Source organism: Rhodnius prolixus, unplaced genomic scaffold (assembly GCF_049639745.1).
Source record: "Rhodnius prolixus isolate KJV_2025 unplaced genomic scaffold, Rpr scaffold_9, whole genome shotgun sequence".
Classification (NCBI taxonomy): domain Eukaryota; kingdom Metazoa; phylum Arthropoda; class Insecta; order Hemiptera; family Reduviidae; genus Rhodnius; species Rhodnius prolixus.
In genome coordinates this window covers 14,276,606-14,294,142 of record NW_027411604.1, presented here as the reverse complement: position 1 = coordinate 14,294,142, position 17,537 = coordinate 14,276,606, and the positions used below count along the sequence as shown (strand labels likewise).

The window sequence follows — 17,537 nt, the reverse complement described above, 5'->3', positions numbered from 1 at the left end:
ATAAAGTACGACTTTTTAATGCGCCAAACTTCAAAATGTTCATTGGAGTTAACCAGAGTTCAAGACCTCTAAAGAATATCGTTTTTTTGTAGATATATGTACATAATTACTTCAGAATTACTTAATTATTAGCTTAAAAAATAATAACTTCTTAATCGTGACCATATTTTTTATTTTAAAAAACATAATCTTTTGTTAAAATATTTGCCATTTTGTAAGTTGTAACTTTAAAGGATAGAAATTATTATTTATAAGTGTTAAAAACATCTTTAAGACTTGGCAACTGTTGTTTTAGTAAAGGTCACACTCTTAAACGATAATAGACGATTTTTGAGCAACAAAATGTTAGAACATAATTTTAATTTTTAAACAGTATTATTTATTTCAAATCATAAAACTTTGAAAAACAGATGGAACATTATATTTAATTTATGACAGTTATTAAAACTAGATTGTCGTAAATATAGTAAATAAAGTTCATATTTATGGTTAAAAAAAAAAAATTTAAAAAAAATGTGCATGATATGGAAATTACTAAGTATGACTTTTGGCATCTTCCTTTACCTTGATATTTTAATAATTTACAAGAAACAATGGCTATACTCACTTCTAATGACGACAGTGTTTCTGAGCATTTAGATCGCGAATTGGGTCAAAGAAAATATAAAAATAATAATAATTACTTTTTGATGGAAATCTTCATATATGAGTTATTACAACAAAATTTTAGTTCGTACCAATCAGTGTTTTACATATATCTGTTAAAATAGAGGATATTAATGCGATTTAGTGGCAAAAGAACCTATTACTTTTCTTTTATTTATCGTCTATCTCACCTATGAAGTCCTTAAATTAATTTGATTTTAACAGACAATTCTATTCATTTCTATTGCCAGTCTTTTTTTTAGTCTTGATAGTCTTTTTTTTAGTCTTGATAGTCTTTTTTTTAGTCTTGATAGTCTTTTTTTAGTCTTGCTAGTCTTTTTTTTAGTCTTGCTAGTCTTTTTTTTAGTCTTGCTAGTCTTTTTTTTTTAGTCTTGATAGTCTTTTTTTAGTCTTGCTAGTCTTTTTTTAGTCTTGCTAGTCTTTTTTTTAGTCTTGCTAGTCTTTTTTTTAGTCTTGCTAGTCTTTTTTTTAGTCTTGATAGTCTTTTTTTAGTCTTGCTAGTCTTTTTTTTAGTCTTGCTAGTCTTTTTTTTAGTCTTGATAGTTTTTTTTTTTAGTCTTGCTAATCTTTTTTTTTAGTCTTGCTAGTCTTTTTTTTTAGTCTTGCTAGTCTTTTTTTTTAGTCTTTCTAGTCTTTTTTCTATTGCTAGTCATTTTTTTAGGACTGAAACGATGTTTTATTCAAAAAGAAAGCATTATTTATCGATTAAAAACAGGACTTACATTTTTTTAACTAAAAATAAATACTTTAACTTAACTTTCAACTTATAAGTTCCATTAAAAATTGAATCAAGTTTATCCGAAAAAATACAGTATCTTGCTGATATAATGCTTTCTTCACTTTGTTTGGCAAAGCCTGCCATGGACTATTACATGCACCATGCACTTACTAGTGTAAGTAAAAGTATAGTGTGGTAAGTTCTTAGTTACAAATTTTAGATCAGTAATGGCAAATCTTTTGAGCTCAGCGCGTCAACAAATTTTGAACTAACTTAACTCTGGTGCTATGTCACATACAGAAATACTCATAATTTTGTTGATATTTGCAACCACAGTAGAAGAAAAAAAAAGATTTATTAAATGACCCCATTTTATGATCATCGATCTAAGGAATGTTTTCCCAGATCCTTATTCTCAATAACTAATAAATGAATATTTAAAATTATATTATAATTTTTTGCCTCTGTCGATGCGTTACACCCCAAATGAGTTCGTGTGTCATCTCTGACACTCGTGTCATAAGTTCGCCATCACGGTTGTTGATGAACAGAACTTTATATTGATTGATTCCAGCCAAGCAGGAGAATCAAAACAATCACGAATTCCGAAGTCAATACCAAATAATAATATCAAGCGGTTAACAAATTACTCGAACGGTTTTGTTTATTGTTCTTTGATAAACCGCCTATTCTTAGTTGGTGTATTTTTAAATGTTTTATCTACTTCAAACCGAAAGAAATTAGAGAAATAGAGACTATCTGTAGAAAAAGTATGGCTGATTTTAAATCAGTTCGCCATAATAGAACGCTGCACGAAAATATTTTGTTCACCTATTTTAACATGATATATTCCTCATGTTGGTAAATAGATAGCAGTAATGGGCGGCCACAAAACATTGCACAAATATGATGCACTATCAGCGTGGTTTAAAATAAAGAAATTCCAAATCACGAAACACTAAATCTAACCGGAAACGCTCAATAAACTGCTCCTGATTTATTTTACTTTATTTTGTTTTTTCTTTTTCTAGTTCACCTAATGTTGTTTAAGTTATTTCATTAAAGGAAACCAAAACTGCTAAGGTTATGGAGGAATGAGAGAGATCTTAAGTTCGTGCCCGCCCTTCGGCGTTTTTAGTTTTTATTTCTTCAAATAACGTGATGTCCGAGTATACACGTTAAAATATATGGTAATAAATGGTTATTAATTTGATAATTTTAAAATTGTTATCGCTGGCGGCCTCACGTCTAATCGCTAAATACCTGTCCTGCACCATTTCCTCTACTTCTACCTCCGAGAATTCAAATCAAAGTAAATATTATTGAATGATGCTAAACGTATTGTTGCATTCACTAAAAGAGCCCCCATCAATTTACCCAATTTAAGGAAAGAAATTCTAATGGCACAGCTCTAGAAATTGTAACTATCGAATACAGAAAGAGCTGTATACTAGTGAATTTAGGAACTATTTCCACTTTTTCTATTAGTTATTACTCCGTATTCTTCGAAATAGATCGATCCTAATTGTACAACCTAGCCTTGACCTTATTGTTTAGTATCAAACACAGAAGCAGCAGAATTCTAGAGAAATTAGAAGACTATTTCCACTTTTTCCATTTGTTTTTACTTCTTGATGTCCAAAATAGATCGACCCAACATGTACAATCTAGCGTTGGCCTTGTTATTAACTATCGAATTGAAAAACAGCTGAATCTTTGTGAGTTTAAGCGGCAACTTCCACTTTTTCCATTAGTTTTTGCTTCTTGTTTATCAAAATAGATCGATCCCAAATGTACAACCTAGCATTGCCCTTAATATTAACCATCGAATACAAAAACAACCGAATTTCCGTGAATTTAAGAGACAACTTCCACTTTTTCCATTAGTTTTTACTTTTTGTTTTTCAAAACAGATCGACCCCAAATGTACAACCTAGCATTGACTTTATTGTTTAGCATCAAATACAGAAGCAGCAGAATTCTAGAGAAATTAGGAGACTATTTCCACTTTTTCCATTTGTTTTTGCTTCTTGATGTCCAAAATAGATCGACCCAACATGTACAATCTAGCGTTGGCCTTATTATTAACTATCGAATTCAAAAACTGCCGAATTTCCGTGAATTTAAGAGACGACTTCCACTTTTTCCATTCGGTTTTACTTCTTGTTTATCTAAATAGAAAGACCCCAAATGTACAACCTAGCGTTGGCCTTATTGTTTAGTATCAAATACAGAAGCAGCAGAATTCTAGAGAAATTAGAAGACTATTTCCACTTTTTCCTATCAATTTTGCTTCTTGTTTTTTAAAATAGATCTACACAACGTGTACAATCTAGCATTGGCCTTATTATACCTACATACGGTATAAATTTGGTTAAAGATTGTAAAACAGATTTCCTCAAATTACCTTGTTCTCGGCTCTTGAGAGCAATTTTTATGCCAAAATCTGATGTCCTCTCCACATCATCCTTCCACAGCAGCTATCCTCGTGCTCACTTCGTTTCATCTTCAGCAGACGTTTAGGTAGCCAACGATTCAGTATTCTCTACACCCCCAGTCCATTGCTTCTTCTTCACCTCTTCTTCCTTATCTAGAGCAGTGATTCCTTACAGTGATACCTTCTAAACCGGTACGTTCAACAACTTTCTAGATAACCACGTATCTCATCTAAAATTTATTATTACAAATTACTAAATTAATTGAAAGAACTTTAAATTTCGCCTCTGATACCTATTCATATTATTTGACCTTTTAAATAGTTAAACAATGTTTGTATCATCAGTACATAATGTATACTACTATGTATAATTCCAAAAATGTTATTTTATAAATTCTTTCTCTACGTTATACGTCGTATATATACATATATATAAAGAAGGAACGCCAATGCCTTTATGCCTTTCAAATACTACTATTTATTCTAAGTCACGATCAATGTGGCCGATAATGTAAGGTAGTGATGGCAGAAATTACTTTCTATTTTCACCTGTACTAAGCGGAGATTGATTAAAATAGTGAATGCTCTTAGTGCAACATTATTACCTTACTCTTATTTCCGGTACTTGGGAGCTCTCAGTAGACTGACGCTAAATGCTCTTCATCGTACCATGTGTTTATTGAAAATAGTAAACTCTGTTATAAGATATTAACAATGCAATATTTAAAGTTACTTGAATTTTTAAATATGAGGCAGCTTTTTTGAAAGTCTTTTCTTATGAGTGACGCCAATCTGACTTCCGTATCTCTCATGAGCTAATCAGCCGGTGTTTAGCTTTCTGAATTTCGTGATTTAATAGAAGAATGTGCATGCAGATCTGTTGCTGATGATTGTCCAACAAAGGACTATCTATTCACCGGAGACGGTGAAACACAAAAAACACTTTACCGAGATGTCCATTTTCTGAATGAATCTCTGGCCAGAGAGACGTGCCTACGCACTTACTATGACGACGTACCTCTTCAGAAGAACTTAGCTAACTTAGACTGATGGCGACAGGAGGTCCTCGATGGCCAGAGGATGAATGTGTACAGCCAACGCTTGAAGAGGCCAAACCACTAAGTTACACCCTTCAGAGTTAGGGAAGTCATACCCTAAAGCAAGTGCATAAAGCAAGTAGGGGTTGCACCGGGGATAAATTTATATTGCACTTCTCCTCTCGTTCAACTCATAACCATGGATATTACGATTTGTGATCTAATTTATCATTGCTTGAAGGTCAGAGGTTCAGTATCCTGGGATATTTGCAAGTAGCCCTACTTGTATTTATTTAAAAGAATAAGTTTTCTGCTCCTAAGTGCCAAACAAACTCTGGCAAATCTCCGTGACAACAGGAATGAAATCACAGTGGTTAAAAAAGATACCCGTTAAAGATGAATTATTTAAAAAAAATAAAAACCACCACCTACATCTCCATTTTTGTTTTAATTATCTTTTTTGAAAAGTGTTCGTAAGTCCGGCAATATAAATCTTTTCTTTAAAAAGTATCTTTTTTAACCACATATGAAAAGTGCCATCCTGAATTTATTTATAGTTGATACTAGAAATAGAAATGATTCTGCTTTGATATTACCGGCATCCGCTTAGTCCCTGATGCCATACACGAGCATACCATATTGAAAATATGCCCGTAAAATAGGAATCACTTCAAATAAATATATAAAGTTACATTCTCAAGCAGTAAATTTACTTCTAAACTGGTGTCAGTGAAATAGAGAAAAAAATATTTTTATCTCTGTCGGAAGTACGACTGGATAATTTAAATCTGTCTTAACTTAGATAAATTTTAAATACATAAGATGTATTTCGAATATTACTTTTTTTATAAAATTAAGTATGAAGCGGTCAGTTGGATTATTGGCTAGCAAATTATACAGCTATTTATTAATGAAGTAGGTATACACAAACTGCTGTCGCCGGACATAAACTATGAAAATATCATACTTTATACGGTTAGAATGGTCTTCAACAAATGGCAAATAAGTTAAATGAGTTTCTATGTTAAAATTACTAAGTATAAAAAGATACTTCCCTGTGAAGATGGCGCAGTTTATGAACTCTGAAGGGACTAAGATCTGTTAATTGTCACTTTATTCTTATACAAGACCTTTTTTGGAATTTCGGCAAATACGGGCACGGGTTTACGTTTTTTCATTAAAAAAAAATGAAACGTCTGGCGTGAAACACTGTTATGACTTCTTTTTACAGCAATTCACGTACTAAAGTTTTTGTTGAACATCAGGAACTGGTGTTACAAAAACCAGCCGTATGGTAGCTTTGTTCAAAGACACGAAATTAATCTCTTTTTTTTGGGCCAGTTTGCAAGTCACCGTTGCTGTGTTTGAAGGCAAATATTTGCGAAAGAAGATAGTTTTATAGTTCTGTAAAAAATGCTGGCCAAAAATGCAAATAATATCTGGAGCGAAGTGTTAAAAAGAATCACATAAGCCTGCATGCACTGAAAGCAATAGCACTGGAAGCCCTGCACGTCCGCTAACTCTCTCAGGAGATTGGGTGTACATCTATACAGCTTCCTAGATCAGAGCCAGCTTTGGTCTTGACAGTAAAGTGAAACTTCTTAGGAGCAACTTTGATGGAGTATTTGCTGCTGTATGTTGTTGTCCAAATACGCTTGCTAATTAAGAAACCGATTCAGAACTGCGTGAGCTCATATTGAGTGTGCAGATGGACCAATATGCACCAATGGACAGTCAGCCCAAAATATAAAAGACAACCAGTGGGCGGAGCGACATAACTAAACAGGGCTTAATAACTAAAGACTATACGAGGTGTGGCTATTAAATAACGAGACTGATGCTGTAAAACATTTTATTTTAAATTTGTACATATTTAGTTATTATCACCTTCAATATACACCCCTCCCCTATCCCTACAACGCTCCGTGCGAATTTACCATTGTTCGAAACAGTGCTGGAAGTCTTTTTCTGTCAGCTCCTGCGTGACGCGTGCCGCTTTTTCTTTCACAGCTTCAACGGACTGAAATATTGTTCCTTTTAATGCAGATTTGACTTTGGAGAACAGATAAAAGTCACATGTGGCCAGGTGGAGAATAAGGCGGATGGCCTAAAACTGGGATGTTGTACTTGGCTAGAAAGGTCTTGACAGACCAATGCAGTGTGATGGAGAACCCATGACTTGTTCTTTCACTAATCGGGCCGTTTTTTCCTTACTCTTTCACGGAGTTGAGCAAGCACCTCACGGTAGTAATGTTGATTAATTGTAATCGATATTTTCATCCGTTTTGGACGTGGAAGGGCGACCTGGGCGGTCCTACATCTCCGAAAGCCATCTTGGAAACGCTTGAACCACTCAAAAACTTGGGCACGTGATTAACATTCATCGCCATAAACTTCTTTTAATAAAAGATAAGTTTCAGTAGCGGTTTTACCAAGTTTCATGTGAAATTTCACGACAATTCGTTGCTCTACTACATGTTTTCGGCAAAACGACGGTTCCGGTCAGACAGATTTCTCTACAAACACGTGAGACGCTGGAATCGAAAGAGAAGGCTTTACGCTGCACAGCTGTCGGTCGTTAGGATTTGGCGCATGAATAGTTCTTCTGTAGCAGCATCATTCTTGTTATTTAATAGCCACGCCTCGTATTGAAGTTAGCGTGCCTTCAACAGCTCTTTGATAATGACTTATTAAACTATAAGTTGAAATCCCCTAAAATGCGAAAACCCAAGGAAGTAGTGGAACCATCTCCTGGCGCAACCGCTACCGGTAATCCTTCCTCGATAGGTAGCAGCAGCTGCTTAATCTGATTGGGCATGCTTACCTGTAAAGCTTATCGAGATTGAACTTTCTTTCTGTAAGAATAGGATGCCATTAAATGGAAACCATTTGATGGTTTGTTCCATCTTGTACACCATTCGGGATACTGAAGATAATTATAATTTTGCGTCTACAAAAGAATATTTTATTGAACTGCCAGAAGTTTAAAGCCTTTGATATTACGTAATAAAATACATTTAAAAATATGTTTTAATAAATAATAAAACAAATTGTGATTAGGATTAAAATTATAGTTATTATTTGCTAAGATTCGCAAACATCTGCATAATGTTTGTTCGTATGTATGTGCTGTATTGGATGGCTGTTAATTAGCTAGGGAGAAGCTGTTCGGCAGCCAATCTGGCCGTTAGGAGTTAGTAACTACTTCTTAACTTCTACATCGGTTTGCAGTGGTGTTGGATAGGATATTTGTGCACATGCGCGTTACCGCTATCCTTCCAACACGATTAGCAGATTAGCAAATTGAAAATTAATTTATCGATTGGACGTGTCAAAGTATAATTTAGTACCTATGATGATTGTACGCAGATAAAGTTGCGTTATAATGGCCGACTTAAATGTATGCACAGGATTTGATGTTCAAGCGTTAGTCCGTCAATTTCATAATTATTATTTCGCAACAGGGTTTTTATTAAATAAAACTTTAAAAAAAAGTCAAAATTAATTCTCTATGCAACAAATAATTTTGGTTGCAAAAAAACTTCAATACAAATTTTGATAGTTTGAAAAAACGGACAAGTAATATTAGAACAGTAGAAACAAGTTTATCGTCATTTAAAAACTGTATATTACTGTTATTTTATGAATATTTAAATTTAGTAAGATAACATTTTAAATTAATTAACAATTCAAATTAATAAAGGAACCTCTAAGACTGAATTTAACCAAACATGTTTGGTTGCGTTTAAGTTTTAAGTTAAGCCACTTACAATTTTGAGAAAGAAAAAAGACACTGAAAGTGGTATGAGAAGAAAGTAACTCAATAAATTTAAATTTTGGATATCAAGACTATTAGAGGTAATAAGACTATTAGAGGTAATAAGACAAATTAAAAAGTAAGTTGGTCACACTTTATTTTAACGCTATAAATAATTTAAAATAATAGATTTTCCTCTTCAACAGCAATCCTCTTCCTTGTACAGATCTGGTGCGCTACCTTGGGCTCTACATAGACAAACGACTCAAGTGGAACCCACACAGTAGACTTAAAAGACAAGCAATGACGTGCGAAACTTCTTTACAGACTACTTGGACGACGCTTCAAATTGCCCTTAGAACTCAAACGCTTAACAAGCAACACTATCCTCAAACCTATGTGGACCTAAGGACTAGAGCTGTGGGGTTCAGCCAAATCTACGAACATACGGACAGTACAAACATTTAAGTAAAAACTCCTCCGACAGATAGCTGACGCTCCTTTCTACGGTGACTAATCTCACCCTTCACACCGACCTCAACATTCCCTTCGTAGACCAACTCGCCAAGACTAAATACCAAAAGTTCCATACTACTCTCTCGACTAGCTCTAATCCTCTAGTACAGTCTCTCGCCTCCTCTGACATCCCTAATACTCCTCGCCGACTGAATCGCCAGTGGCCCCGCGACTTCCTTGAGGTCTGAAGGCCTAAACGCCATTATTCTCCAATCTCTCCTCTCTCCTATTCATATTCTCCTCCTCACATTCTCCTCTCTCCTATAGAGAGTGCTACCGCTGGGTAGCTTCTTCTCCTGCTCTTCTCCCGCACCAGTTCATCATACACTTCATATTTACTTATTGTATACTGTATACAGATTGTAAATAACAAAATAAATTAAAAATAATAATAATAATAGTTTTAAACGGAGGTCCCGGGTTCGAATCCAGCAGCTGACTCTTAGATTTTCTCTTCCTAGGAGCTTCTTACAGCTCACTGTCCGGTGATGGACAGTGTTGTCTGTAACGAGAGAACACTGTCCGGAGACCGGCAGTGCACTGAAATAAGCTACGGGCGCCAATAACCTTAGATGTTGACGCGCCTTAAATCATTAAAAAATAATAATAATAATAATAGTTTTAAAAAGTCCAGAATTGCCGTGAGAAGTCTTGGGAGTGTTAGACTAGTTGTTTCCGGTTCAGAGAATCTCGAAACTTGTATTTCAAGTGAAAATTGCAAACCAAAACGCATACTCACTTCCTACTATTTCACTCACCTGCTGGTGCTTATCTCAGTTGTCTTAAAAAATAAAATAGACTTCCTTTTGATGAGTGTCAATTGAACCAATATCAAAGATAATAAATTTTGTCAGAAACTATGCCGCAGATTAATCATTGAATGATTATCATTAAATTTAACCATCTCAAGGTAGCAAAAAGTCATTAAGTGACTCAGCAAAAAGAAAAAAAGCTTAAAATGTTCGGCGCGCACTCTGTCAAAGATTTCAATTTAAGGATTTCTTATTTTATCTTATCTAAATAGTTCAATAAGTTGTTGCCTTGTTGTTTTTTTATAATTATTAGATTTTAAAATTGATAAAATATCTCGTGCGAACTTGATTAGAAAATTTGTTTTGAAAACATCCGTGTATATACGCGACGGGAAGTTAAAGACCAAATTGGATTAGTGAGCCGCTGACCCAGAGGAAGGGGAAAGATTAATGGGAGCACTTTCGCCCATTAACTTCAATTATATTGGCATGCGCCTAACGGCAAACAGAAGCCATATCCACCTGGCGTCCCGCTACTTTAAATTCTGATAATTTACTATCAAAACAATTAATTTAATCAGTAACATACAGCCAAAATGTGCTACTTTGAGTTTTGAAAACATTTTACAATTTGAATTAATGAATTTCAAGTTCCCCTAATTCATTCATGCATTTCACGCTTGAACTATTAACATAGCATAGCTTTTGTAGGGCCAAAAGGCTGAGCACACTTAGAATATTTTCAAAAAAGGGAACAAAAAAAACTGTAGATATTTTAGCCACTCTTTTTTGACGAATTTATGAAGTATGAAAGTTCAAGAATTACACCAAAGGTTGCCGCTTTTCATAGTCTCCTGCACTTGCGCAGAACCATGCTCAAGTTTTGATTTCTGCTTAATAGTCTTGAGAGTGTGGTAGATGTTGGAGAGGCGAGGCGATACATTGAGATTAAAAACGATGTTAATTTTGAACTAAAAACCTAAATTAGATGCTCTACATAATAACAATACAGCTTCAACGGACTGAAATCGTGTTCCTTTTAATGCAGATTTGACTTTGGGGAATAGATAAAAGTCACATGGGGCCACGTCAGGCGAATAAGGCGGATGGCCTAAAATTGGGTTGTTGTACTTGGCTAGAAACGTCTTGACCACACAATACAGTGTGAGCCGGCGCGTTGTCTTGATGGAGAACCCCGTGACTTGTTCTTTCACTAATCGGGCCGTTTTCCCTTACTCTTTCACGGAGTTAAGCAAGCACTTCACAGTAGTAATGTTGATTAATTATATTTTCATCCGTTTTGGACGTAGAAGGGCGACCCGGATCGTCATCATCTCCGACGTCTTCTCGGCCATCTTGGAAACGCTTGAACCTCACAAAAACTCGCACAAAAACATTCATCGCCATAAACTTCTTTTAATAAAAGATAAGTTTCAGTAGCGGTTTTACCAAGTATCATGTGAAATTTCACGACTATTCGTTGCTCTACTACATGTGTAGTATCATGTTTTCGGCAAAACGAAACTAACACCTCTCACACAAACGACGGTTCCGGTCAGACAGATTTCTCTACAAACACGTGGAGACGCTGCAATCGAAAGAGAAGGCTTTACGGTGCACAGCTGTCGTTCGTTATGATTTGGCGCATGCATAGTTCTTCTGTACGAGCATCAGTCTCGTTATTGAATAGCCACACCTTGTATTATCTGTCAGATGGAAGGGAAACGCTACCTAAAACCAATTATAGCGACCACCAAGTAAAACAATACCAGTAAAGCAGATTCTAGGAAGCAAGTCTAGTTCCGAATTTCGCCCAACTAAGATTCGCAGCTATCCGAACAAATTGTGCAACAATTTCAAGGCTAAAGAAACTCTAGTTCCTTCACCGTCAACCTATTCCAACGAAATAACCAAAATCTAACCTCTTCACACCTTGAGATGGTTGTTTCCTCTAACCCTACTGAAAGAATTGATCGTGAGCCCAATATTTGTAAGGGGTGTTCCTTAAAGCATAATGTCCAGTGAATGAATCATCGATATTCCTGAGAAAGGTCGGTAACATCTCCCTCAATAGTCTAGAAAACAACAAATTTTGATCAGCCGATTGTCCAATAACCTCATCCGCCAATGATGTTTTGTTTAATTACCAATTAAGATGCTTTGTTATTGTGCCAATCAGGAAATTCGTCCATCAGTTCCGGATAAACGTTATCACTGTTTTCTTAAAATATTTGCGTGTAATTTAGTTTTAACGTCGTGAAAGTTAGATGTTTAAGTAACAGTCAGGTGGAAAATATTTATGAAATTTATGACAGAGATGAATTTAATTAAAATCAGAAATTTTTGCGGATACTTTGATGGGATCACCGCCTTTCTTTATTCACTAGAAAAAAAAAAAAAAAAAAATAGTGCTCGTAATCTCTTCTAAAGACTGTTTGTTGTTAAACTAACAATGTCATTTCCAAAAAATATAAACTTTTTATGTAAAGTTTATTAGATAAATCACAGTCAGGGAAAGTACATAAATAAAGGACTTAACACCTTTTTTGTAACATAATTACCATTTGATGACGATTTGATCCAACCAAAACTCAAAATTTGTAGAAAATTGGCTGACCGGTTTTCTTCTGAAAGATTTTTGGACTTTGTGGCGATTGTTTAGAAAAAAATTAAACACGTACAGTATTGAAATTATCTTAGTTTTAATAATAATTGTAAATTACAAGATAACTCAACTACGCTAACTGATTTAAAAGAAATTTCATCATGTGCTCATTCCAAATTTTTTGTTCTCTAACTTATCCCGAGCGTTTTTCTCATTTACGCTGCTTAGAATGAGCAAATGAAAGTTGTGTCTTGAACAGATGTTTTCCGTTAAAAACGTTGGAAATCTGGAATCTGACGGAAGCGCTATCTTTGATCTTATTTTTTTTAACCATTCTGTGTCAAGTTTAAAAATGAACATCATTGTCCACAAAACTCGTGTAACAATTATTTATAAATTTTAACAGTAAAAAGTATAAACTAATCAACAATCATTTAAACCTTTAAAACCTGATCCAATTAGCGGCGACACGACCCAATTTTTTTTTATTTTAAAAGACTGTTTCATCTTTTTTAATTTAGCACATTTTTTTTCCCAGTCGGTTGTTCCAGTTGGACAAGTAGATGGAATTTATTATATTTAATACATTATTCCATAATTACAATGTCCTGTCGTCTAAATCTCGTCTCCCGTCAACAAACGGAACTTCTTTTTTCAAAAAGAATACCACTCCTTTTTTATAACTTCCGGTAATTTTGTCTTGCTGGGTGAAACATCATGTTTAAAAAGGAAATTCTAAGGAATCTATAAATAAAAAATATTTCTTTTAATCAAAAATTCTTCCAGTATTTTATAGCTCCTGCTCAAAATGTAAGCATTTTAACCAAGTTAACTCTATTAAGTACGTATCATAAATTAAATTAAATCTAGAAAGTTTAGTCGATAATTTGCTTGATTGATCAAATTAACAACTTGATTGATTGTACTTTGTGCAAGAAAAGATGGATGTGCTTATCAAATGCATGTTTATGAGCATACAAAAAAAAGGCCTACAAAAAAAATACTACACTTTAGTGGCTACAAAACGGGAACACTCTGATTTTGAGACAAATTAGGCACCTTGATACATAAAATAAGTAAATTATTGAATATAAATCAACATTAAATCACATACTTAAAACAAGATTCAGTGTTATTAAAATTAAATTGTCATTGCATTTAACAATAAAGAATAGTTTAGTGGGAAGAATGCACTTGGTCTAGCGATATTCTGTGAATTTGTCTGGCTTATTTTGGCAATGTTATGCAGCTGCGTTAAACTACTTGCTTCTTTCTTTGTTAATAGATTTATGACTGCACTAAATCCATGCAGTTAAAGGAAAAGCTTTTTGCAACATTTGTACTGAGCCCTTAACTCAGATATCTCGCTCATATAGTCATAATTGTTAATATACAGATTTTATATTCCTCATGAGCTGTTAGTTTTATTAATTCACTTTACAAGATTTTAATGATTTTTTTTAAAGTTGAAAAAAGGATTCAAATCGTAACTTGGCGTGTTTATCTTTAAAATATCCTTTTGCATTTGAAGTCTGAAACGAGTGCGTCCAAATTACTGGTGAAAAACAACTCATCTTTGTTTCTACAGAAGAATTTTTATAACTAAAGCAGAGATAACACCATTTTTAAAAAAATTCATTTATTCAACTTCATGCTGCAGTTTTATTTCATTAAATTTGAATACCGTCAACTTGAGGCACTTTTTTTCGTTTTCTACTAGGTCCTACCATCTAGTGGTAATCTTATAAACTACTATCTATGCACACCCATACAGTTCTTTTGTGGGTCTATTAACACATTCGTTGTTATAATATTTATTCTTTATATTTATAATAAAGAAAGAGAAAAGAACTTTAAAACAAAACCAAAACGTTTCTATAAATATTTTTAGATATATGTATGTATTTGTAAAAATGTTATATTGAAACTTAGCCTTGCAGGTTTTCATAAAATCTGAAGGTTTTGTATTATATGTATATTTTTTTTTTAATTTCTTTTAACATGATAAATTTACAAATTATAAATACACACAAAAAATAGAAAAATATGGCAAAATGTAACCTTCAAAAACAAAATAAAATAACAAAAGTTGTATTACAAATAGAGAATTATAAAATAATTTTCAAAGACATCTATATCACGCGATCCAGCTCGCCCTATCACGGAAAAAGTACTATGGCGTACTTGTGTAATAATAATATTTATAATGAATGATCCATGAAATGGATGAAGGTAAACATAGAACATAATTTAATAACTATCTGGATTTGGTTGTCTTTCAGTTAGATGGAGAACGGTTATTAAGAATCAGGTGTAATTTGGGCTGAATTCCATTAGGGAGGATGTAAGTGTAACGGCCTCTAACTGTAATAAAAGTTATGGAATCTTCTTTACTAATTTTATTGCGTTTTAGACGGATTTTAAGTACCTTTCCTATTGGGAAACTTCGAAGGTGAGATTCAAATCCCAGAAGCCTAGGACCAGCATATAGAAGAAGCATTTCATAACCTTGCAGGAAAAATATACCAGACTTATTTTCCCTTTGATTTATGCTCGAGGCAGATTTGAAGTTTGATCTTCATTAACCAGTCATTATGAATGAGATGAGTGATTGGAAGCTATAAGCGCTGATGCTAGTGGCCATCCATGTGTGCCTTCTTATTGTAGAGATGCTGCGCCTTTGATTTGGCACAATCGGCCAACAGCAAGCTGAGTTTACAGCGAGAAATTGTGTAATTACCAAAAATTTTAAAAATTTGAGCTTTGGCTCTCGACGGAGTCTTAGAACCGGCCAACTCTTAGTGGACTCTCTGGTTGCTATTGAATCTGACAAAAGACTTGGCGGAAGAATGAGATGTTTTTGAAAAAAAACGTACACGATTGTAAAACATAAATCTATAGAAACGAACAGGTCTTTCAGTTGGCTCAACAGGAGATAAATGATACTGCAACCGCTCGCACCATTGTACTATTCTGCAGCAAAACGCGTACTACAATTACGCTCAAAGATATTTGTAGAAGATGGCATTTAGACGACGTATGAGAAAACAACGGTCGTCTTTTAGAAAGCCGTTGCCATGCTCGTCGAGTCGGGCTGGGTTAATGACTATTTTCAGAATATTAGGTGGCTACTTCTTAAAGAATCGACTGATTTTGGATTGGAGTAGTCGACAGCCCCACTTTCAATCTTTGCAAGAAAAAATGACGTTAAATATTTACAGCGATGTATAAGTTTGGTGGATGGCACTCACTCAGAATGACCGCCAAAGCCTGGTATAAATATGAAAATGTAATTTTGAGAAAAAAAAATGAAAATCTATACAATTTAGGCTTTTTGCAAACTAAATTTTGGAAATGTCTAGCTGGTGTTTATGCTAGATCAAGAAATTGTTCATAAATATAGCCAACTGTATAAGATACTCAAGTGCACAATATCTATTTTATATAGTATTGATCGGATTCCTTATTCAACAGGTTTGGTATCTTCAGGATAGTAACTGTTGTATATGTACAAAGGTAGTAAGTAAGAGAAGTAGTGGGGATCACTACTAGACATGTAAGTCAGTTATTAAGGTATGTTAACTGGTGAAATACTTATTAATGAACCTGACCAAGAATACGTTGCTTTTAAAAATAACACAGTAACCCAAATTTACCAAAGAATAACAGGTGAGGTAGATCGCTTCACCCGAATTCACTGTAAAAGTAGACAGCGAACTCAAGGGGACGACCTATACCTCTTTAAAAAATTTACATTTGCTAACTTGGTAGCTGAACCCAGAGTTAACAAGGCTCTATATTTTCCTTACTCATTAGTTTAAGGCACGATTGCCTTGAGTTAATTCCAGTAACATAATGTCTAAGTCTCAATTAGAACTACCGAGAGACATCAGTAAATGTAGGTCCTAATAATTGTTAATCTTAATGACTTTTTGATTTAGTAACTGATTATTTACATCTATTATTTCAAATTACAATAAAATATAGTAACAATTTTTGCACTTGGGACCAAACGAAAGGGTAATTTCACCTTTAACTTTCACCATCAAATATAGCAACCTTCGCGCTATCTATGAGCAGCTCAGAGAAACATAGTGACTTTCAGCTAGCTTTCTTAGGTTCAAAATTGTAATACAATTATTATTACGTCATTTATGATAATATTTCTGAATACCTTACTTTGTTAACATTTTATGTAGAGGGCTAATTAATTCTTATCTTGCTTGCCAATTTATTGTTTTATAAGTCCCCAGAAATGGTACTTTAAATGGATGATCCTTCGATTACTAAGCTGACAATTTTTCTTCTTCTTTTTATAACTCTTTCCCAATTCCTAAATTTACCCAAAGTAATATTTCTGCAAAGAAATTATTTATATGCTTCAATTGGAAGGTTGCAGCAACCGATAGGAAGACCTGGCGGAAGAGGATTGTGGAGACTAAGGCTCAGTAATGGGCTGTAGCGCCAATGGTAGTAGTAATATGTTTCAATAATTTAATAATAATTTCTTGAATTAGACAAATTATTGAAAATGAATAGGATCCAACAGTAGATCCCTAAATAAAATAAAAAAAGGGAAATAATGTAGTTTGAAGTTGAAGAGGTTTTTAATGAAATTGTCATTAAATGTTACGAAAATTACCTTGCCCGGCGAGTAAATGAGACAAGCTCAGGGGTTGTGAACCAGTCACGGTAAATGATAAGGTGATAAATACAGGAAAATATAGTTATAGACATATAGAAGTAGGCAAGGCTTTCATTGAAGATTTCTATTCGTTATAAAGAAGAGAAATTTAGTTTCTTTAGAAGCCGAATGAAAAATTGGTGGAAGATGGAAGACCTGGGACACCGATGTATTTAGTAATTGGAAATATCTGCATTATTAGTACGGGGGGTGAAGTATACTTTTTGATTAGAAAGTCTGCGAACATATCGTATGCTAATGCTTGTTGTGAGCGCAAAAAATAGAAGTAGGTTATTCTTTCCAGAGTTGGACGTCACATGAGTAATGTAATCATGAGTAATCACTGATGAGAGACGTAATTAATC

At 34.0% G+C, this 17,537-nt stretch overlaps 1 non-coding gene across 1 annotated transcript; it reads right to left on the bottom strand.

Moving 5' to 3' along the window:
- Nucleotides 1–16,159: 16,159 nt before the first annotated feature.
- LOC141454829 (U12 minor spliceosomal RNA) lies at nt 16,160–16,314 on the bottom strand. Its single transcript, XR_012458982.1, has one exon. It is a non-coding gene; the product is annotated as a U12 minor spliceosomal RNA (small nuclear RNA).
- Nucleotides 16,315–17,537: the final 1,223 nt, after the last annotated feature.